A 24,068-nucleotide genomic window follows, 5' to 3' on the forward strand; every position below is an offset into this window, starting at 1 on the left:
GAGGTCCTACATTCAATCCCCAGCCCTATGTAAACCGGGCATGGCACTACATGACCATATTCTCACCACTTGAGAGGAGGAGGAGGAACAGAAGAAGTTCAAAGTCATCCTTAGCTACATAGTGAGTTCCTGTCCAGCCTGAGCTGCAAAAGATCTGAGAGGGTGGCAGAGGGGAAAGAGAGGAGGAAGGGGAGAAAGGGAAGAGAGGGGAGGGAGGACATTTTACTGCTGTTTGATATGTGAGACTGGGAGGGACTATCATCTGCCCACATCCCCGGGGTCTGTAAACAGAAGAGCTCACAGGAGAGCCAGTTCTCAGGTCCCACCCAAGACAGCCTCCTGCACAGACCTGTGCCTCCTGTCTCTTCATCACCTTTCCTAATGAAACATGATAGCATCCTTGACCTGCCATTCAAGGCTCCCTTATACCTCTCCCACCTTATTCCACTATCCAGGCCTCTCAGCCTGGGTCTTGTTTATTCTGTTTGGTATGCCTTCTCTAGTCCCTTCAAGCACAAACCTGGTGTCTGGGTGATCTTTAGAACAAATTTCTCCTCTCCCCTGAATTTCCACAGCACCCCCACCCCTCTGATGCTGATTGTTTTATTAAATTCCATTGATAATTTTCAGTACCAAGCCAGACCTTATCCACTCGGCCAACATAGCCTAGACCTCTTCCTTCAGTAATACAACCAGATTCAGTCTCTTTCCGGGACACCTTTTCCTGTGCCCTGTGGGTACCTCAAGCTCCTTCCTAAGTCAAACGCAGTATCTTTCCCCCAAACCAGTTTCTCTCCTTTGACCCTTCCCGATTAATGGCTACTGTGTTGGGTTCATTGATACCCCACAAGGATGACAGTAGTTCTCAATAAGTAGCAAATGCCACCAACCATAGCATTTATAAACCGTGTCCTAAGTCACCGGTCATTTCCTATTGTAGTTCAGGCATCTGTGGGTCAGAAGATCTCGGCTGGCTTAAGTCATGAGGCTGTGAGTCACCATGGCTCTGTCCTGTGCTCAGCTGGGAAGGTTAAACCAGGGTGACTCTACTCCCTCCACCAGTTTCTCATCTTCCTCCTGGACCCAGCAGACTAACACTTATCTCACAGTAAGTGGTAAGGCATAAACCCAAGAGCAAACCCGCCCAACCACACATGTGTTTTTCACTCTGGCCAAGAGGAAGAAAGAAGGGAGGGGGTCACTGTTAATGGTCCAGGGTACAGTTGGAGATAAGGAATAACATCTAAGGTTCTGTAGTATACTAGGTTAGCTATGGCTGATTGCAATTCATTGTGAATCTCAAAGTAGCAAGTTGGGAGGACTTTGAATGCTCTCAAAAAAAAGGACTCATGTTGTAGGTGCCAATCACCCTGATCTGATTATGCATTGTGTACATACGTGGAAATGTCACACTGCACCTCATAAATAGGAAAATTTACTACATGTCCCTTAAAGGGTTTATGTTTGGCAGGGTCTGATGTATCCTAGTCTGGCTCTTGAACTCACTGAGTAGCCAAAGATAACCTTGAACTTCTGATTCTCTTGCCTCTCCCTACCAAGAGCTGGGATTACAGGCTTCCTGTATGCTAGGCAAGCACCTAATCAACTGAACTATATATATATCCCCATTCAAGATATTTTTTGATATTAAAATTATTTAAATTATTTTAAAAAATAAAAAGGCAACCCATTATTTTAAAAAGCCCTGCTTACGCCCTGTGAACATCTCATTGGTCAAAGTCAGTCACATGGCAAAGCTATGAACCCCTGGACTTTGCATCTTTTGACCCTCTTGGGAATCCATCTCCTCCTTGCTGCTGTTCTGGTTCAACCTCATCTCACCAGGCAGCTGTAAAAGTCTCCCAGCTTTGCCTTGCCTACTTCCAGTTCAAACCCATAGCAAAAGTGTATAGAGAAGGCGAACTTTCTAAAATGCCAGTCTGATGTTTCTCTCCATTAAAAGCCCATTAGTGGATTTTCAACATCAGCATCCCTCAGAGATAGCTGGCGAACTCCTCCTGGGCCCTACTCTGCTTCTGGATCCCAGCCAGCTCTGTGCTTTGGATGCCAGCATCACTGTCTTTGCGGGATCCCCTTACCCCTACCCCTATCTGCCATAGCCCATGAATTGCCATTCCGCAAGACTCAAGTGCTGTCCACCGTCCTGTGTGCCACCTCCACACACCTTGTTCATCTGTCCCAACAGCCAACCCTCACTTTGCTATGATTCGTTCAAAGGCTAACTATGTGAACAGAAAATGCCAGGACTTGAGGCTGTGAAATTAACATTGGATTTTGCAAAGGCATATTCCCATATAAATGTGCAAAACATTCAGCACAAATTGTCATCGGATAAGATTATATATGGGTTTTCATTACATTTTTCTGTATATTCTAGACTTGACAAGTAAATGGACCCAAGAAACTTGAAGTCATGTAAAACCGATGTAGATTTTTTTCCCTCCTGAGGCATCCTCAATTCAATTCACAACTTAAATGTGAACAGTGTAGTCACTGAGCTCAGGAACCCTAGATCCTAACTGTTTGAGCCTCAGATCCCAAATCTGTAAGATCCTTAGCAAACTACCTCACTGCACACAGCCTCAGTTTCCTTTTAAGTAAAGTAGGGGTAATATGAATGACTACCAGTAATCATGAGGATGAATTATCTAGCTACTGCTAAACATTGCAAAAAAGGGCTAGAGAAATGACTCAGGTTAGGATCACTTGCTGTTCTTGCAGAGGACTACGGTTCCATACCCAGCACCCACATGGTGGTTCACAACTGATTATAACGCAAGTTCCAGGCGGTCCAATGTCCTCTGCAGTAACTTCATGCACATGGTATACTTTCATACATGTAGGCAAAGATTTACATATATAATCTAATAAAAAATAAAATCTTAAAACACACACACAAATATTTCTGCAAAGATCATGTCCTTCCTGGCATAGCTTCTCTTGCTCCTAGGGTCACCTTCCACTTCAGACCATGTACTATGCCCCTGCCCTGGCAAGCCCACTGGCAGCCTACCCCACTAAGCAGGCTGCAAAGATATCGAGCCATGGAACCAGAAAAGCCTATGAAACAATAGTCCCACACATACTGCAAGGGAGACCAGATGTGAGGTCCCTGCTTCTCTGTGGCTGCCTACAGCTGAATTCAGAGAAAGGCCAGCCCTGAGGGTCAGGCTTGAAGATAGGATAGAATAAAAAAATAAACCTTCCTGGCACAGCCTTGCAAAGCTCCACTGTTTTGTAAATTTCCTCCACAGACCAAATAAGAATAGACTTGGGCCATAGGTCACAGCAGAAGGGGCTGGCAGTTTAAGACAGGTGGGCCAGGCACAGAGTTCTAAGACTGCTGGGCCCCCTAACCTGACTCAGGCCCCTTTAGACTCGGGTCTGTCCCCTTGCCCTGCACTCAAGCCCCTGACTCCTCTCTAGGTAGGGAAATCCTGGGATGGAGAGTTTCAGTGGTCTCCCTAAAGCAGCCTGATATGACTGTGTGTGTGTGAGAGAGAGAGAGAGAGAGAGAGAGAGAGAGAGAGTGTGTGTGTGTGTATATGTGTGTGAGAGTGAGTGTATGTGAGAGAGAATGTGTGGATGAGGGAGAGTAAGTGTGAGGGTGAGTGTGTGTGTGAGAGACAGTGTGTATGTGTGTGTGAGAGAGTGTGTGAGTATGTGTAGTTTGTGTGTGTGTGTGTGTGTGTGTGTGTTGTGTGTATGGTGCTGAGGATCAAACCCAGGACCTTGAACATGCTAGGCAAGTATCCTGCTACTGCACACCTTCCCTAACCCAATCCTCTCCCCCCCCCCCCACGTCTTTGTGTTGACTCTAAATCCTGTCCTACTTGTCTCTGATCTCTCCTTCCTAGATTGGCCAAGATTAGTTTTCTCAGCTGGGGAAACCACCATCCCTAGCTTTCCCAGGTGACCGGAAGAGCTGAACTTCAAAACCTTATCAGCAGAAGCAAGATGGAAGGAGTCATGTCTAAGGAAGGGAGAAATCTAGGACAAAGGGGAGCCAGCTCAGGGGGAAAAGTGAGGAGGACACGACAGGGAGCAGAAGGAGCCTCAGGCATGGTTCCATTTCTTGTCAGCAGGAAGTAGTTGGGTGGCTGGAGGGGAAGCATACCTAGGCAAGGTCAGACCTTGTCCAAGGGTGGTGTCAGAACACAGCTGGTTCACGAAGGATGAATGTGAGCAACTGAACGACCTGGCTGGGGCAGAAGACAGGGGTGAAAACAAAGGAATATGAGAGTCTTTTTGGTTGGAACGTGCTCAGGTGCCAGGTAGAATACTGACCTGAGAATATTTCTGAATATCACCCTCAACTCCCATTTCTTATAATCTAGGTGCTGTGCCTGAATTTGTATCTCGGACAGGCTCATCCCACCTTCTACGGAGCCCACCAGGGCCACTCTGTTCTTCCCTCCCTCCCACCTGGCTTCCTTTGCCCTTATGCCCCTTCCAATAACTCCTTGCTCCGCTCTGGAATCAGAGCCCTGGGAAAGTCTACAGCAGGAGCCAGCAGCTCTGAGGACAGTAGCCCTCTTCTCCTGGTGATAAGCACCACATTCTAAGGACCGTGGCAAAGACGGGACAGCCCAAAGGCAATCAGGGTGGCACAGAGGAGAGTGGCCAGGATTGGAAGCATGGGGGAGGGTAGTACTTGGAGAATGTGGACGGTTCACCCTACTTTGTTGGTCTTTGTTGGTCCAAGAACACGGTGTCCCTGAGAAGGATCAAAACTCAAGTGACTGGCAGCATAAGGAGACAAGGGGTGGGGTTAAAGAACAGCTCACCTGGAGCTCTCAGAGTCTGCTGAGCTCCACCACAGGGTAGCATCACACGGAATGGGCTTTGGAGACAGGTGAATCGGCCTTAAGAGACCAGGATAGTCAAAGCCAGATGGAATGGTTGCCTTTGGCTTTTCCGTAAATTCTGGTCTTATTCCAGGAAGGTAAGATGTTGCAATACAATAGCTCTGGGGATTTCTGCCCAGGGGAACGTCTTGCTAGGCTTGGTATCCCATTCTCTCCCTGAACTTTACCTCTCACAGCCAAGCACCTAAAGCACTACCATTCCATGCTCTGAGGAGCCACACAGCCCATCTAGAAGATCTCTGGGCAGGGCCGGGGGTCCGGCCCCCCCCGCGGGGGGGGGGGGGGGGGGGGGGGGGGGGCGGGGGGGGGGGGGGGGGGGGGGGGGGGGGGGGGCCGGCCCCCCCCCCCCCCCTTTTCCCACCCCCCACAAACGAAACGGCCCCCCCCCCTCCCCCCAACAAAAAAAAGAAAGGAAAGAAGCAACCGGGGCACAAAGGGCCCGGCGGCCCCCCCCGCCGCCCCCAACCCCCCCCCCCCCCCCCCCCCCCCCAAAAAAAAAAAAAACAAAACCAACCCCCCCAATAAATACCAGGTGTTCTTCCCAGCACTTTCCTTGTTTTAACTCAGAGAATTCTGAAGCCCATTTTACAGAGGGGCAAAAAAGGAGGCAGAGAGATGCCAAATAATTAGTGTATGTTCTCACAGCTCTAAATGGCTGAGCTAAGAATTAAACCCTCATAAGTGTGGCTCCAGGGCCTTCAACCCTAATCAGCATCCTGTGAGCCCAAGACTGGCTACAGGCAACTCTGAGGTACATTTTCCAAGGTGCTGTCTCTAGATACTGAAATGGCATCTGGAGGATCAAGAAGATTCATGGAAATGCATGTGTGCTTCTCACTGAACTATCCAGCACGCTCAGAACTAAGTGTTAGACGTATCACAGGCTCCTTGCCTATTTCTCAAACCAAATTCTGGCAGGAGCCATGCACAAGTACTCCAAGGTCAAAGCTAACCCTCACAGGACTGTGGCAGCAGCCACCCTTCAGGGCCTCAAGCCATGAGCCATTTAAAGACCCTTTGCCAGGGCACACATTACCTAGTACTTTCCTAAGTGCCAATCCACCCTGGTATGGAAACCTGAAACAGCTCAGCCCTGCTCTGGAAATGCCAGCCAATAACAGTGGCCTGTGTACAGGATGTCCAGAGAAGCCATCTGTCCAACAACAGCCAGGGTGTCAGAAACAGCCACCTCACACAAGGCTTTGGAAGGATTCAGACACTGAGCACATCCCATACGGGAAGGATGGAGGTGGGACTGTTCAGGGGAATGGGAGGGCCTGGGAAATGGAATCTGTCCTGGCCCAGAGATTTGCTGGGCTTCAAATGCAGTGGGTAAATAGCAGGTTGGAGGCCACAGGCTCGGCATCCTGTGCACCGTCTAGAATGCTGTTGTTAGACACTTCCGTGTGGCTGTGTCTCTGTAGTCACTCAAGTCTCGACTAAGCTGTCACCCCTCTGAGATCTTCCCTGAGCCCCCAATCAATCACAATTGGACTTTTTATTATTCGAATCATCCCATCTTCAATCGTCCCATTAGAAAGTGTAGCACTTTCTAATAGTTTGCTCCAATTGCAGTGAAAACCCTGTTAGGGATGAGGTTTTGTTTCCTTCGCTGAGGTCTGGCAGTGGTGCCTAATAGGGTCTGGGGTAGATGAACAAATAGATTTGATGTGGGTAGATCAATGGGTAGATGGATAGCTAGACCCAGACAGACACAAGGCCTTAAGCATGAGAATGGGTATAGAGAACTAGCTAGCTCAGCCTTTCTCCTCTCCTGCCTGTCCTCTCTTCTCCTCTCCTTTCCTCTCCTCTCTTTGGGAAATATAGCCTTTTAATTTTTTAATTCTAAAATTTAAAAGTACATTTTTTCAATTACTAAAGTAACGTGTTCACAGCTAAAATTTAAATGTTATAGAAAGAAATGACTTAGCAACCAACCCCCCCACCCCCCATTCCACCTCTCAGAGAAAGTCACTATTATTAATGGTGCCTTCTGCAACTGCCCTGATTAAACTGTTGTAAAAGAAGCCAGCCCTGGCACCACAGAACGGAAGAGCATTCATAACAAAACTGAAATCACAGAGCCGGCATCTCTTCCCCTTTGCAATCTTCCCCAGGTGCACTTTATAAGTCGCTGTAAGGTACAGTCTGTTACCTACCTCTTTCACGTAGATCAGAACCATCTTTTCCAAGTTCTGCAGCCTGTGTGCTCATCCTTACAATAGCTATATAATACCCCGCCAAGTGGAAAACTATAATTTACTTGACTAAGATATTCAACAAAGGTAATAATTGTTTTCCATTTCCCCTATTACAGAGAACACCACAGAAATACCTTTTACGCCTGTAACAAAAGAAATGTAGTCATAATCTTCTTGAGACTATTTCATAATAAAAGACCCACCTATCCCTTCCTTCCCTTCCTTTCTCTTCCTTCCTATCTTCCTTCCTTCCAAATTTTCATTTTAAACAGAGTCTCATTCAAAGCTGGATTCAAACTCCTGATCCTCTTGCACCTCAGTTAAAGACATGCACCCCCCACATTCAGATAGCTTTCTTGTTCTCTTTCTTTTCTTCCTTCCTTCCTTCTCTCTCCTTCCCCCAGTTCACACAGGGCCTTGCTATATAACCGAGACTAGGCTAGCCTCTATCCAGATATCTGCCTGTCTCTGCCCTCCAAGTGGGGGTTTACAGGCGTGTATTCCCATGCCTGGCATGAAAGCCCCTCCATGAGTAATTCTGAAATGAAACCCCTGGATCAAAGATGTGACAGTCTTCAGACTAGGGGTGCAGATTGCTATGGGAACCTGTGCTGTGTGATGAGTGCATCTCTCGTCTGGGTCACTACATCCCCACAGTGACTTCCATGAATATTTTCCTCCCCCCAGTCCCCCTCAAGTGCAGGTTAACTCCTCCTATTCTGGCTGCCAATCAACTCAAGAACACCTCCTTCAATGACCTGTTAGTAGCACACTGACTTTGCAAGCATAAACAGACTGGTAAATAGGTTCTGGCTCTCAGCTAGGAGAATGGAGATCTATCTACAGCTGAGAAATGACCCAGTTGCCATGTCCCCACTCCCTGCATACGCCAGTATGGAATCAACTCTGGCTCCAAGAGACCAGCCCATGCCCTCTTTAGAGGCTGTCCCATCAAGATGACCTCAGTGCCAAGATAGCCATAGTGTCAACTGCCTGCCCTGCCTTATTGGAACCTTCTTCTTTCTGGTCCCTGATCCCTCTGCATTGACATAATGGCCTTCAGGACTCTGAGACTTGGGTAAGCATTCGATTATCATTCTTTAAATTATCATCAAGGAAAGGCCAGTGTCAAATACTGGGATGGGGGCCAGATGGAGACAGGCACACTCTTCAGTCAAGGCCTTTCACCCTCTGTGGCGCTTGCCTGGACTAAGGAGCCTCTGCTGAAAGTGGGAGGGACTTGTTCTGCTGACTTCCTGTCTCTTTTATGGTATCTAAGAGCCTGGATGCTCTACCCAACTCTTTCAGGGCCAGGGCATTAACTGCTCATGGTGTGGGAGCAGAATTCAGATTCTAGGTAAGGCATAGCCCCCATCGTCTGAATGGAAAGCATCCAGGAGTCTCTTGAGGAAAAAAGGACATGGGAAGCTACCCTCTCCCCAGTGTCTGGTTTTATCCCTATCAGCCAGGCTGGGTCTGGCTCAGTTTAGAGGCTATAAGACAGCTCCAACAGTGACATGGCCTGAAACTGCTCAGCACTTCCCTCCTATTCCAGAACTGTAGCCATGTGACAAGCCCTTGGACAGGAAGCAGGCTGAGAACTTGAACCTCATGGCCTGTATCCATGCTGATGAGGTGCCAAATGGGAAGGCAGACAGGGTCAGTGACCCCCTACATGTCTGGAGCATACTCACTTAACACAGCCTTGACTATGTGGCTGGGAACAGACATCAGGATCGTTGTGCTGCTGAGTCCCAGCTTAACCTTGTCTTGGTATCAGGCTGGACCTTGGTGCCATTTTCAGCGTTATAAACAAGCATTCACCCCGGGGCTCAGCTAATTCTTGGCTGGTTGGCTGGCAGCTTCCAGGTGTCTCTGGGAATAAAAGAGGAGGCCATCATTAGCTTAATCTACCCCTATCCTTAACCACCAGGTTAACTAAAAGGTAGATCTAAGACCAAGTACTCAGCAACAGGCCACCAAGGTCCCTTTTCTAGGACATTTCTGCCATCCCTTCTGCTCAGGGCAGGTCAATCCAGACATCAGAGGCTGGGATGGTTCTCTGGCGATCATCTTGAGGGGTTAAGACTTAGGGGCGTACATGAATGAATGGGCACTTTGAAACCTAAAAGGAGATAGCATTTTAGAATCCAGCTCTAGTCTGAGCTTGAAAGCACACCTCCACAAGCGGTTGGAGACATCTCTTTGCAAGGGTAGTCAGAGCTGCAGGGAAGGAAGGCAACACAGGATACTTGGTTTAGCATTTAGAGAATTAAGTATACCATACAAGTAAACAGAGGAAGTAGAAAGTGTGCTAAGTACCACCCACAACCTGAATTGAGCCCAATTGTATACCCCTTTAATCCCAGCACTCAGAATTCCCCAAGTTCGATGTCAGGCAGGGCTATGTAGTGAGACCATGTCCAAGAAACAAACACAGCAACGGAAAGCCCCAAACCTTAACTGTAATCCACTATTGTAATACTCATCTCACCGTATCAATACCCTGATTATTGGTGAGGTTCTTTATGGTAAGAACTGGCTATAAACTGATAAGAATCTTACTTCATACAGCCCTTTGCCACATACATTCTATTCTCTCGACGATATTCTCAATTCTTTTTTTTTTTTTCTTTTTATAAGACTGGAGATTGGACCCAAGACTTGGCATATGCTAGGCAAGGGCTTGACTACTGAGTTATATCCCCAGATCTTTAAAAATTGTCTATCTCAAGTAAGATACACCCAATCCTCCTGCCTCCCAGTAGATAGAATTACAGGCTAGGCTAGCGAGACTAGCGAAACTTGACTGTTTACTTCATGAAGACTCCAGAATTATTTTGTCCAAATTGAAGGTACCAGAGCTGCCTCCGCACTCCCCTTGATACAGTGCCATCTATGCATGTCCCCAGACTGGACTTTGCCCAGCACATGTGGCCATTTCAAAGCTGACAATAATGTGGGCGCTGGCTGAGAGGTGGCACCCTCACCCTCACAGATGGGAAGAACTTGGAGGTGCCCACTTGTGCTGCTACCCAGAGGCTTCTGAATGGAAGCAAATCCCTTCTCACCGTCACCTAAGCTACCAACTTGTCAGGCAACAGACTGCTGACAAATTTAAGGACAGGGACCTAAAATGTACCCTGCTAAGATTGCTTTGGGGACACACCTGTCCCCATGTCAGCTCTTTCCCTCATCCCCAAGGCCTCTGCACAGAGGAAAGTGAAGGTATACACTCTGTGTGTGTGTGTGTGTGTGTGTGTGTGTGCACGCGCGCGCACGTAGGCTGCTATGCTCAACCCTGCCTGTGTCTCCCCAATTCCTCCATAAACAGGAACCTCAGCCCTCTCTCAACTGTTCATCTCCCTCCCCTCTCCTAGCCTGCCTGACTGGGGAGGGGACAAAGGTCACCCTGGCACCTACCTATCACCTTGAGGAAAGAGTCCTAGTGAGGCATGTTCCATTTTCTCCACTGTTAGCTCCGCCATGGCATGTGGCCTGGTGAGTTCAATCCCACCCATGGGCACTTCCCCTTTCCTGGGGCCAAGGCAGGCCACAGCAATAGCACATGTCAAAACAGAAAGAGAAACCAAAAAACCACATCCTGCTCCTTCAGCCCGCTGCTGCTGCAGCAGTCCACAGCCAGCAGGAGATGACACCTCTGTAGGAATCCACCTCTGCCTGGGTACCTTCTGCTTCTTTGTCTGCTGGCTTTTTCGGAAAGATGGATAAGATGCTAGGGTCACAGGCATCCCACCTTTTTCTGCAAGTGTACAAACTGTCCCCAGATCCCTCTCAAACTCCAGTCTTCAGGAACAGGATCCTGGGGACAGAAGCTCAGGGGCTTTCATGGGTCTCATAGCCCAAGTGAGAAGCATGGGCACCGTGTGAATGTGTCAAGTGCTCCCCCGACAGCTAACATGCAGGTAGGGTTGGACTTTCTCAAGCTTAGCAACTCTCGGGATTTCCTTAGGACACCGTGGTGCAGGGAGGTGGTGGTGTGGACATCTACTAAGGCATAAGATGTTAAGAGATTTGGTCAAATCTACATCTCTGACTCAAGCCCCAGGCCTTGGGTACCTCACTCCTTTGAAGCCCTGCACACTGTGTCTTCAAGCTGCTCCCCACCTGAACCTCAAGTGCAAGACCCACATCTACTCAGGTCTTTCACACAGTGTGATCTACTCGGTGCATCCTATGGCCAGCTATGTTGCACACAAACAGCACTTTCTTTCCCTTTTCTCCATTAGCAGGCCTGATACGCTCCTGGGATATGGAAGGATCAGGGATGACTACTCAGTTTCAGGCCCTCTCTCCTCGCAGCCTGCCAGCTCCTACTCTTCCTACCACACTGCTCTGTGAGACCATCCACAGCCTCTGGTCACCCTATCATTATATTCCCAGGAGACTTTGAGCAAGTTTCCACAAAACTTGTCTTCCCACTAGAAAATAACCTCACTCGTGTTTATTTCCCCTACCACAGGAGGAATTCCTGGAGACCACAGATCTTCTGTGGGATGGCTGGGTAAGCAGAGAAGAGAAGGATCCGGCTAAATTCTTGAGTGATGGAGTCATCTAGCCTGGTATTAACCAAAGCTAGCAATGCCCAGAGTTCGTCTCTAATATCTAAGGCACCTTCATGAAAAGGAAACTCTCCCATTAAGCAGCATCAAGGGGGTCTGCAAGGCTGCCTTTGCAGATGAGCAGAACAAAGGGGATGTTCTCCTTTCTTCCACGTCCAGGCACCATCACAGACTGGGAGTGGATGGCCTGGGTCCGGACAACACAGATCTGTCTGAAAGCACAGTGGGAGAGGGGCTGGGAACAAAGTGTCCCAGGGAAGTCATCCTTGGGGATGCTACAGGCTCATACACAGGCAAAGGTCTAAGTAGGTCCAGGTTGGAGGATAACAAAGCCCATTGTTTCTACAGTATGCACGGGCAGTCCGTTCTCATGAGGAGGGTTCATTTCCCAAAGAGGCTTAACCAGCAGCTGCTGGCAGGAAAGTCTCCACATCGTTTTCTCTCCCCTGTAACTATTTAGGGTAAGCTGGGCTTGCAGGGTTCAGTCTGCTTCTCTGACTGGAATCTAAATCCTCTCACCTACTCCATCTCCATAGCCCGGGACCTAAGAAGAGAGCCAGAAAGAGGAAAAACAAAACAAAAACAAAAAATAAAAAAACAAAACAAAACAACAACAAAAACCCCCACCCATTTGCAGGCCTTTCCCAGCAGAAATTCCCAAATCTCCCAGGGAAAAAAAAAAAAAAAAAAAAAAAAAGGTAAAGACCAAATATTCAAACCGAGCTTGGCATGTGCCTGTAATCCCAGCACTCAGGAGGTAGAGGCTAGAGGGTCAGGGGTCCAAAGCAAACTCAGCTGCTTATCAAGTTCTACATAAGACCTTGTTTGAAAACAAAAACATCAAGCCCACTGATAAAAAAAAAAATAATTGATGGTTCACCAAAACAAGCAAACAAAAACACCCTTATAATCAATACAGAGTACTTCCGTAACCAGCTCTGGGGGAACCAGAGAGAGATTCCTCAGCAGATACCCACGGCTTATCCTAACAGTTTATTTTTACTCTGGCATTATACTCTGAGATAATGCCAGATCCCACAAAGTTGAGGGTTCCCTCCATATGGCTGCCTCACCTCAGATGCCAAGCACAGTTTCCACCAACACTTCTGACCACTGACTACAAACCATTACTTCTAGGCCCCCTGTTTCCACTGATTCCTTTGCTAGGATGTCTCAGAGAACTCACAGAGACACCTACCTTGACCTCGGCAACCGGATGAAGAAATAAGTGGAACAAGGTAAGGGTAAACGTGGTAGGTTTGCACTCCCAGGGCCCTCTTAGCATCTGGGAACACAGCAAATGTTGATAGTCTTGTCATGAGTTTTTATACTCTGAGAGGTTGATGCTAGGGCTAGAAGGTCCACCCCTCTAATCTCTTTATCATGAGGTGTTTTGGTGATTGGCTCCATCCTAGCTAGGGCTCCACCCTAAGCATTTCATTAGTGAAAACTCAAGTGTAACCAAAGGGGCTCATTCAACTGTGTGAGCTTATTCTATAGTGAGACCAGCCCTAAAGGCTTCGGATTTGGCAGGTTCCCAAGCCACAGAGTGACCACCCAACGCTACAGACACAATTGGAATCCAAGTACCCTAAGGGACAGGCGATTTATCATTATCCCCGGGGAAGTGAATAGGAGGCACAGGCATGGAGATGGCAGCTGACCCCACAGTGCACTTGGTTTTGGCCTTCCATGTGGCTCCTTGCTCCTCTGGATATCCCTGCCTGCTCCTCATCTCACCCCCATCTTCTCTTTAACTTACGGACACCTTGTCCTGTCACCCTACTGTCGTCTCTTTCTTCCTCATCTAGACCATTCTACCTTATTAAGTCCCTTCCAAGCCCTCTCTAAGAAAAACCCTGATTGCCTAACTAGTACATCTGGGAGTGTGGTCCTTGACACCCCCCCAACACACACACACACACACACACACACACACACAGACACAGAGAGAGAGAGAGAGAGAGAGAGAGAGAGAGAGAGAACCTCTTTCTTTTCCCTCCCACAATGCTCAATGGCACATGGTAGCTCCTGCCTGCTGCCTGAAAAGCTGGACAGCTGCTGAGCTTTCTAATTAGCCGCCTGGCTGCTGTCCCAGAGCTAGGCATGTGTTACAGTAAAACATCCCTCACCACCTCCTTTCATCCATAATCCCCCCCCCCCCAATACTGATCCCAACAGGTCACAGTTAGTGGCTCTAGAAGCCCAAGCACATGACACTAGCAAGACACCTCCTGTCAACCGTAAGAGAAAAAATAGTGACTTTACGCTATAGAGTGACCAGGAATTTGTCTGCCCCTCCCCCACATCACTATCTATGTCTTAGAGTATACCTCAGGTCTTCTGGAGCAACAGGGTCCCCTCAGAAAGTAGAGGTCATTTTTGTGTTTGTTGTTTGTTTGTTTTTATTAAACCACAGCTAGACTGGCCTAGCATCATGGCACTGGTGGCTTGCTTCCATGACTAAGCTACCCCTGAGATTTCTACCTGGCCCAAGAAGTCCTTTTATTCAAGTTCACTGTAGACCAGGCACTTATTCACACCAAGGTGTGAATAAACTAATGTTCTTTCCCCTTCACCCCACAGACAATTCCCACCCCGTTGCAAGGTACCCAGTGTTCTGTACAGTTACCAGTTCAGCCACGTAAAAACCCTGCCGGCCAAGCAGAGGTCTACCAGCTAGAAATGCTCCTTTCAGGCAGGGACTGGGTCCTTGTCGGCCACAATTTAATAACAGGTTTAATAAGTGAAGACAATATGAAATGCATTGACTGATGGTCTAAATGTCCATCTGCCTGTGATCAGAATTTAAGTAGCCTTATCACACCCCACAATACTATAGCTAACCTAATAATAGTTCATTTTAATGAAAAAGCTCTTACAGCCTCCCCTACCCAACCCCGAGACAGGGTTTCTCTGTGTAGCCTTGACTGTCCTCAAATTTGCTTTGCCTGCATGAATGTCTTTATGAGGGGATTGGATCCCCTGGAACAGGAGTTACGGACAGTTGTGAGCTGCCATGTGGGTGCTAGAAATTGAACCTGGGTCCTGTGGAAAAGCAGTCAGTGCTCTTAACTATTGAGCAATCTCCAGCCCCCAAACTTGCTTTATAGTCCAGGCTAGCCCTAAACTCACTAAGATCTACCTGCCTCTGTCTCCCAAGTGTGTTTTCACCGATTGGCTATTGAATATTCCATCTTATCCAGTTAATATGATGAGTCTTCTGTCACTGTCAATCAAGAAAATCCTAAGACAGGCATGAGGATCACACATCCACATGCCCAATAGCGGCAGCTCTGTTCCTTGCAGACAGAAAGGGAACCATGGAGAACAGGAGAGAGGTCAGACCTCAAACATGGTGAGTCAATTTGAGCAGAACAGCTATGACTTCAGACATTCGAAATCTCCCTTCTGGTCATTGTCTGGACCTCAATTGCCAGAGAGAAAAATTAACCTTCCCTTTGCCAGCAACCTAGCAAACCTTAACCATCCCCTGGAAACAGCACTCATGGGGACCAGAGATAAGGCATAAGTCAAGAACAGGTTTGACAGACTTTGAAGACTCCCCATGGAAGGCATCACCCTCCCTGGGGAGCAGAAAGGGGATGGGATAGGGGATGGTGGGGGGAACAGGGGAGGATGGTAAGGTGTGGGAACTGGGATTGACATGTAAAACAAACTTGTTTCAAATTTAAATTAAAAAATTATTTTAAAAAAAAGAAAAAAACTAAATAAACAAACAAAAAGAACAGGTGGTGCACAAATTCATTTTTTTCTAAAAATTCCAAAAACATGATGTCCAATTGGACAGTCACCACACACAGGAGGTTATTTAAGTTTTAATACATAAAAGTGCATGAAATTGAAAAATCAAGGTCTCGGATGAACTAGGCACATTGCAAGTATTCAAAGCTATACGTGGTCCTTGTCTGCCATATTGGACAGCAGATATGGAATATTTCCACCATCCCAGGAAATGTCACTGGATAGCACTGCTCTAAATTTGCTAACACTGAGTTCCATTCTCTTGGAACTTGGAACAGAAGGCCGGAAATCTTGGCCTTCTGAACAGGTATCTGCCTTCTCCAGAAACAGATCTAGGTGGCCAAAGCTACCATTTGAAATGAAGGGAAGGTCAACCTTTCATAGAAGTCATAGTCTACTGTCTGGACAAAAACTTCTTTTTGTTTGTTCTGTTTTTTGACACAGGCTTTTTCTATGTAGTTCTGGTTGTCCTGGAATTCACTCTATAGACCAGGGCTGGCCTCAAACTCAAAGAGATCCACCTGCCTCTGCCTCCTGTGTGCTGGGACTAAAGGTATACACCATTACCTCCCAGCTCTGAAGAGTGATTTCTATGCAAGAGACCAGAAGATGGTCATGGCTATTGATGAATGAAGCCAGCCCTTGTGTCTCTGGCTATAGCTCAGTCCATGGGTACTGCTCTTCCATGTCAGACAGCCTTTGACTCTATACACATCTATGAGACACACATAGACCCCAACTGATTTACGAGACTGAAACTCAAAGTGGTTAAGAGACTCACATAAGTCTATAGCTAAAAAATTGTCTCTACTAGTATCTACCCCACACTCAAACACACATACACACCACTCATGGAAATGGAGACTAAGGGGGAATGTCTAGGAGGATTGATTTGCCTATAGCAATGGGCCATTTATAACTGACAACAGTTCCTCATAGAAGAAAATCTCATATGGACTACCAGAGATCACCTATATGCCCAGGAGAGCCACCTTCTGAGGGTCTGCCAAACAAGGCTTGGAAGGGACTATACCATAACCACAGGAAGGCTGCAGCATGGAAGATAAATCTGTGATGGCAGTTGGGGTCAGAAGGAAGATAGGGCATGCCATTTCTCCTGAGTAAACAGGGAAAGGGTATAATGCAAATTTATTTTAGGATGCTCTCTGTCCTACAGGCTCCTGATCTTTACATCCCCATGTTCTAGACAGCACTTGACATAGAGTATCCATCTGTCAACCTGGAGGGAAGGCAGGGTGTGTGTCCTCCAAGAATGAGGAACTTTGCTCAAGAGCAGCCTGAAGGGCAGGTATACTGGGGTGCCAGGTATGGACCAAAGTTCCTCTGTGGAACTGTGAATGCTGCTGTTGCTCTCCACCTGATTCCATCTGGCCCATCGCTTTCAAGTGATGGCATACAGGAAAGGTTGTCAGACATTTGGCAAAGCAGACACAGGCCACCTCAGGCACCATCATCAAGAGTTCAGCAATCCTGGCCCCTCCCTAGGCCTCTTGCTGGACAGCTCCATCTACTGAGCAAGCACCCAGCCTTGCAACACACTCAAATTATGGCTCCAAACAGCAGTTAGGCAAGAGTAATTAAAGGCAATGTTATCTCAGTCAGCCTCTCATTAGCCACATAATTAGACTGCTGAAAATAATTAACATTCCTTTTGACAAAGGAAACAGAGGACCCATTACATTCATTAAGGCAGCCTCAAGCCAGCCCGAGGAGGCTGAAGAAAAGAACTCATCACCTAGTCTTGCCGGCAGCACAGTGGTGCTGGGTGACTCAGACTGAGTGGCAAGTCCCTCTCCAGGTCAGGCTGGTGGGTGAGCTGATGCATTGTGACACTGCATACCTCCATGGATCTGTTACAGATAATAATAACACACATGAACACAGGGAGAAAACAACCAGTGAGGGCAGGAAGCCAAGGGTATGCACCTACCTCCTCCTGGCCCTGAGCATGACAGAAAAGACATTTTCTAGAAACAGTCAAACCAGTACTGCACCAGGAAACAAGAAGGAATCACAAGGCCCTCCTAAAGACAGAAAACAAGTGAGGATAATTAGAGGAGACCACCCTCCAACCCAATTAAAAAAAAAAAAATGAACTAGCAATAAGGATCGCTGACTTTCACAAAGCACATGTGATGGACTTTGGTCCAAGCATGTATTAACTCACCGTGACTTAGCAACTGTCATTGCCTCTCCTATATAAAAAGACCCAAAGTGGCTACAGTAAACTTTGCCGAGATTGCAGTGCATGGGCTCGTACTGCAACGCCAGCAGCATGGCCACGGATTCTCTGTTCCACCAGAGGGGCACTGTCCAGGGTCCACATTTAAAGTGAGCACATGTGGGACACCTGGGTGGGGAAGCAGAGGTGGACACTGGGATAGAGGGGGAAGGAGACATCTAGACCCCGATGCTGCCTAGCAGGCATAACCTAGCTTCCTGGAAATAACAGGGCACAAATGGTGGCCTGCGCTGGTGCTCAGAATGACATTCCCAGAGAAGTGACCAGAAAACTCGAAAGGAATGAACACACAGTATTCATGCAAAACTGGACCAACAAAGACAAACAGGGTAAAATGATTTAAAATATGATAAATAGAAGTCGGTTCTCTCCTCCACCATCTGGGTCCTTGGAATTGAACTCAGTTCATCAGGCTTGGTGGCGAATACCTTTACTCACAGAGCTATTTAGCTGACCCCAGAAGCTACTTTTTAAAATATCTAGCATGATCCAAGTACTTAATAGGATTTTGTTGAACAACGTAAACCAGCATTAGGTCCTGTCTCCTACACCAACCAGACCTTACCAGAGCTGTCCATAACTGGCTATCCCTCCAACACATATTCTAGCCTCTTGGGGGGGGGGTCTTTGCTCAGAATTCTTACCCCCTACTCCATCTGGAATACCTGTCTCTCATCGTTGTTCACCACTTGTCCTACATCACACACTCGAAGAGTACTGTCTCAAACAAAATGAAAAAGAAATCACTCTCTGTGGAAAGAGTCTACCACAATCCTGCCCTGAAACTCTTAAAGGCACTAATTTTCCAGGGTCCCAGGACAGCACTGGTTGACCTGTGCAGTGAGCTCACAATATTGACAACTAATAGGCCTCTTACCTTTCAGCAGGTTCAAGCCTTGTCTTGGTAAGCAATAGAAAGCTAAAGAGAGGGCCCCAGGGTTCCTTTAATACCCCAGTGCATGCAATAAAGCTGAGTAACACCAGCAGTCACTGTTTGCTGTCCATGTCATCTGCAGGAATAACAAACCAGCTTCTACTGATGGGAGAAGGACGAGGAAATCAGGTGTGGAGAAGCCGTCACTCGGTGGGCCAGGCTCAGCACAGCTGGGCTCTCACACGAGGGCCATGCCTTCCAAATGACCCACCAGGCGGTAGAGAGATTTGAACTGCGTGACTCACTGGGCTAATCAGGAATACCTGTGACCCATTGGGCTAATCAGGAATGCTGTAAACACATGGCTGGTTGGGAACCTGAGCAGAACAGACATGAGAGCAAAGCAGGCAGAAAAAATAGCAAGAGACAGCGTCTCCAGACACGAGAACTCTACCCTGAGATGTCAGTCACCTGCCAAAGTGTCCCTCACAAGCATGCTCTCTCCCTCCCTCCCTCCCTCACCTTGCTTCTCTGCCATTTTATTCCTTCCTCTCTCCAGGATCAGGTGTTCTGTATTCTAGAGCCAGAAGATGGGGTTAAACATTTGGAACTACCCCTACATGTAATTGATGTATTCTGACCACTTGTTTTATCCATGAGCCCCTAAAAGTGAGTCAGGCTACCAGTTAAAACAAGAGCTTTTGAAGTTTCAAAACCTTGCCGGTCTTGTTCACGCGTAGGCCTCTGGGCCATGTTTCTCCCTTTGAAGGCCTCACTTGGGCTTCCTCGGGCAGATGGTCCATTTCTAACACCCTCTACCATCCCCTCTTACACATCTCAGGCACTAGCCCCTCCTCTGGTTCACTACCCAGCTCTGTGTGGCCACTTGAAATAACACTCAGCCAGAGGGTCTTTAAAGAGGGTCATGGAATGTAGCAGGAGATGGAGCAAACAGCCCATCACACAGATTCATTCACTTAGTAATGCAGAAGCCCTGATGTGCATCTCAAGTGCAAAGACCACTGAATGCTAACAGGCCAGCAGGAATGCTGGAGCACAACAGGGAATCAGGCTGTTCCGTTTGTTTGTTTGTTTGTTTGTTTGTTTGTTTGTTTGTTTTTAATGTATGCATGTGTGTGCTCCATCTGCCTGCAGGCCCAAAGAGGGCATCAGATCCTATTATACATGGTTGCGAACCACCATGTAGTTGATGGGAATTGAACTCGGGACCTCTGGGAGAGCAGCCAGTGCTCTTAACCACTGAGCCCCAGAAAAACCAATAACATGTTCCCTTATTTCAGTGCTTTTCATTGTAATAGTGGGATCTTTTAAGTTTATCCTATTATCCATGCATTCACTGATATGTTCATTAAGCAACCAGGCAGCACCTATTTATTCCGCCAGGTGTGTATATGCAAAGACTGTGGAATCAGATGCCCTAACCCAGACCAAGCATCTTGACACTTTATCAGGCACACTCATACATGCAGAGGACACCAGAGAAAAATTATTTACCCACTGGGATTGAGGGTGGGCTCAGTGGCAGAACAACAGTTAGTTGACTAGCATGTTTGAAGCCCAGGTTTTGGTACCCAGCATGAGAGACCAGATATCCGTTCTGAAGGCCTCCAAAAATTTTAATCCAGCCTAATAGTAAATTAGGGATTGTGATCCCAAATGCTAGTGAGGATTGAGTAAGCAACACACTTAGTTAAAGACTATTAAGAAACCCAACACGTGTCAGCCCAGAGCCATCATGAGAGGTGACTGACAGGACCCATGAGTGATTAACTGGGAGGAGTTGAAGACACACCCACACTCTGCCCCTGGCAGTTATAGTGGGGTCATTCCAGGAAGAGGTGCAGCTCTGGGGACCCACAGAAGCTGTGTTCCAGATCTCTTTGTGTTTGAGATGCCAGTAGGACAGCCATCTCAAGGCTGGACATGGCCTTGGAGCCTGGACAGGGTGGAGCACAGCAGGGGAGGAGGGTGAGATCTGAGGCTGATAGAGGATGAAGGAGCCAGAGGATGACACAGGAAAGCAGGAGAACACTCGGAAAAGGATACTGGGATTCTGGGGAGGTGGAGGCAGGAGGATGCCAGAAACATTTAGCTACACAAAGACTGGTGACTGTTTAGAAAGAGGTGGCTGTGAGAACGGCCACTGAGCTGCACAGGGATATGCTGAGGACTTGAGAAATCAGCTCACAGAGCAGAAGCTGCGGACGCAGACAGCCCCATCTCCCCTCCCCTTTCTCCTTCCTTCTTTTCCTTCCCTTTCTCCCTTCTCTCTCCCCCTTTGAAGATAAGTCTAAGGGTTTGTAAGTGTTAGAAGGAAATCACAGCGAGGGAGGGTCTGCGAATGGGATGCATCTTGTGGGGTTCATACTAATGTCCTGGACTGGGCTGAGTGTCCATCTATAAAGAAAGCATAGTAAGCTCCAATCCCAGAGTAGGCAGGATACATGTGCCACTTTATTTTTATCTTGATTTATTATTATTATTATTATTATTATTATTATTATTATTGCTGTTGTTTTTATTAGTAATAGTGGTTGTAGTAGTAGCAGCAGTACTGGAGATGAAACTCAGGGCTTCTCTCATGCTAGCAGGACTTAGCACTATATCCTCAGCAAATGTATATTGCTTGAATCTTCTTGACAGAGGAGATACTCAGACATGTAGAATCCACTGTAACCTATGTAAGGTCATACAAACACTGTGCTACTATAAGCTAGACCACAAGCAGCCAGTGCCTGGCCCATGGCTCTTCCTCCCCAGAAGAGAGGGTTAGAGAGCAGCTGTCAACACCACAGTAGATCCTACAGGTTCTGAGAAGTACAGCAATACTAACAAACAAGGACTGGGGATGTGATTGGGTGGTTCCCGCTTGTTTTTTACGTACAGCCATAAACCCTTGGCCACATTTACAATTCCTACATGACTTCCGAGTGTTCCAAGGAAAGGAACACTCTTAATTATGATTATAATTATATTTGTTTTGAGGTGCTAGGAATTGAACCCAGATCCTTATCATACCAGGCAAGCACAAGGTCATGGCGACAGATTCCCAGTCCCTTTTACATGCTCTTTGTTGTTTTATTCTGGTTTAGTTGAGACAGAGTCTCAGTATGTATCCCAGGCTGGCCTCCAGTGGAAAGCCTCTTCCCACAGCCTATTAAGTACTGGGATCTCCGGTATAGGCCACCACACCCGGTCTTAGCGTGGCTTTGCTGGGTGCCCAATTGGCCAGGAATACCATTAACATGTAAATCAAAAGAATATCCTACTTTATAGTCTTTGGAACATGACTAAGACATCATTTTGGAGAATGGCATCAGTCCTCAGGAGCACCTTTCCTAGTATGCTGAGTCACCCACAACACACACCTGTATCATCTCATTTCTGGTGTCACCCACAACACACACCTGTATCTCATTTCTGGTCGTCCCATTCTCTGTGATTACTGTGCAAAGATTTCAGCCTGACTTCCAGGTGACTATGCCAAAGCAATTAATTACACACTAAATAGCTGACGTTACAGGATAATTAATTTCTTCCTTTGTTTTTCTTTAAAATTAAAGTCAACTTTTTATACTGACTTTAAAAAAAAAATAATGTAGAGGCAACATGTATGGTTGCACCTGTCTGTAATCTCAGCACTTGAGAAGCAAAGGCTAGAGACAGAGAATTTGAGGTCAAAATAGTTCAAGGCTAGCCTGAACTAATCAAGACTATCTCTCAAAAACAAAACAAAAGCCTGAAAGGCATGGCTGCTGGTTCATGCCTGTAACCCCAGCTGCTTGGGAGGCTGAGGCAGGAAGGATATAAGTTTGAGACCTTACTGGGTACAAAGTAAGTTTAAGGCAAGCCTGGGCAACTTAGTGAGATCCTGCTTTAAAATAAATATACTGCTAAGGGCTTGAGCTATAACTCAGCGGTAAAGTACTGGGACCAAGATCCAGTATCCCCTCAGAGAGAGAGAGAGAGAGACAGAGACAGAAACAGAGAGAGAAAAGAAGAGAGAGAAAAGAAACACAAATAAAACCAATAATAACAAACAAGGGCTGGTAATGTAACTCAATGGTTGAACACTTGTTTTTTTTTTTTATGTACAGCCCCCAGTTTGATCCCCAGAACTGAGAAAATAGACAAAGTTTATGTATATATAGGCAGGTGTCAGTGTCTGTGAATTGTTTTCAGATTATATGAATTTTATTCAGAGTAATTAGGAGACACTACAAATTAGTTGACTAAAAGGGGGTTGTGTCTTCAAAAGTAAAGGAAACCAAACCGCCAGGTGACAAGAAGGTGGGCAGAATTACAGTCGATTCAAGACCCACAGAGTAAAGACACTGGTCTTTCCCTGACACAGACTGGAGCTCCCAAATGATCAATATATAGATGAAATGGCCAATCTTCAATTGAGCACCTTTGGGAAATGTCATTTACCTAACAAATTCAAGTTACGCTGTATCTCAGCGTTTTCCAGCTCAATATAACAATAGAAAGTTCGAGAGTAATCTAGAGAGGACAGGGAGATGACAAATGGTTCAGTGTCTGGGGGCTGAGATGTGCTTAGAGGAAGTCCAAAGAACAGGTGCCAAGCTGAGTCTGTGGGATATCTATCTGCCTTAATGGATATGAAGATGAGTAAACAATATGCAAGAGGATGCTTAGAGATATTTATGGAAAACGCCATATCGTGAGGAGTCATGGACAGGAATAGGGACAGAGAAGGGGCAGCTTCAGAAAACTCCTGAGGGTTAAAATGGCAGAGCTAGAAATGTTTACAGCTCAGCCTCTAGAGAGGAGCTGATTAATTAGTCAGGGCAAGTGGCCTAACCTTCCACAGGCCTAGCCATCACTTCTCAACAGGGACAAAGTTGTGTAGGGGCTGTGGAAAGGAGGAAAAGGACCGGCTTTGTGGGAAGGTCTAGAAGCAAGGCCTATGTCTGGCCAATGTGCAACTTTGCACCCTAATTCCTCCCAGTTTCCTAGCATAAAGAGGAGGAGAAAAGGAGCACAATCATAACCTATATTCTTTATTGTTTTTGCATGTCCCATGAGCATTTGAAACTACTTTTTAATTTTCAGATGTGAGACCAACAGGAGTGGTGGCTTATGCTTGTAGTTCCCAGCCCTTGGAAGGATGACGTAGGAAGGCAACCATAGCACAGGTTTTAGGCCAGCACCCAGCAATTCAGCACCCAGCAAAGCCACTCTAAGACCGGGTGTGGTGGTATACACCGGAGATCCCAGTACTTAATAGGCTGTGGGAAGAGGCTTTCCACTGGAGGCCAGCCTGGGATACATACTTATCTCAAATAGCCAATCTAAACAAATCAATAATAAAATGCCCAGTCAACACAACTATAGGGATCTTATATAATAAGCAAACTGATGATTAATAAGAAGTTGCATTACTTCCCAGATGGAATAGGGTCAAACAAGGTCTTGGGGCTCCAAAGACCCAAGCACAGCAGATGCTTC

At 46.9% G+C, this 24,068-nt stretch overlaps 1 protein-coding gene across 12 annotated transcripts in view; it reads right to left on the reverse strand.

The window, feature by feature from the left end:
• Tmem229b (transmembrane protein 229B) overlaps positions 1 to 24,068 on the reverse strand; it is a 41,750-nt gene that overhangs the window by 5,744 nt on the left and 11,938 nt on the right. For 4 of the 12 annotated variants that reach the window (XM_051196202.1, XM_051196200.1, XM_051196199.1 and 1 more), the window contains exon 2: positions 8,785 to 8,965. The exons of 2 other annotated variants lie outside the window; for them this stretch is intronic. The gene's annotated coding sequence lies outside the window, so the exon portion shown is untranslated. Of the gene's footprint in view, positions 1 to 4,138; positions 4,216 to 8,784; positions 8,966 to 10,513; positions 10,571 to 18,578; positions 18,618 to 24,068 lie in introns of those variants that run through there. 6 more of the 12 variants (XM_051196210.1, XM_051196209.1, XM_051196201.1 and 3 more) reach the window with 5 other exon arrangements.

Source organism: Phodopus roborovskii, unplaced genomic scaffold, assembly GCF_943737965.1.
Source record: "Phodopus roborovskii unplaced genomic scaffold, PHOROB, whole genome shotgun sequence".
Classification (NCBI taxonomy): Eukaryota; Metazoa; Chordata; class Mammalia; order Rodentia; family Cricetidae; genus Phodopus; species Phodopus roborovskii.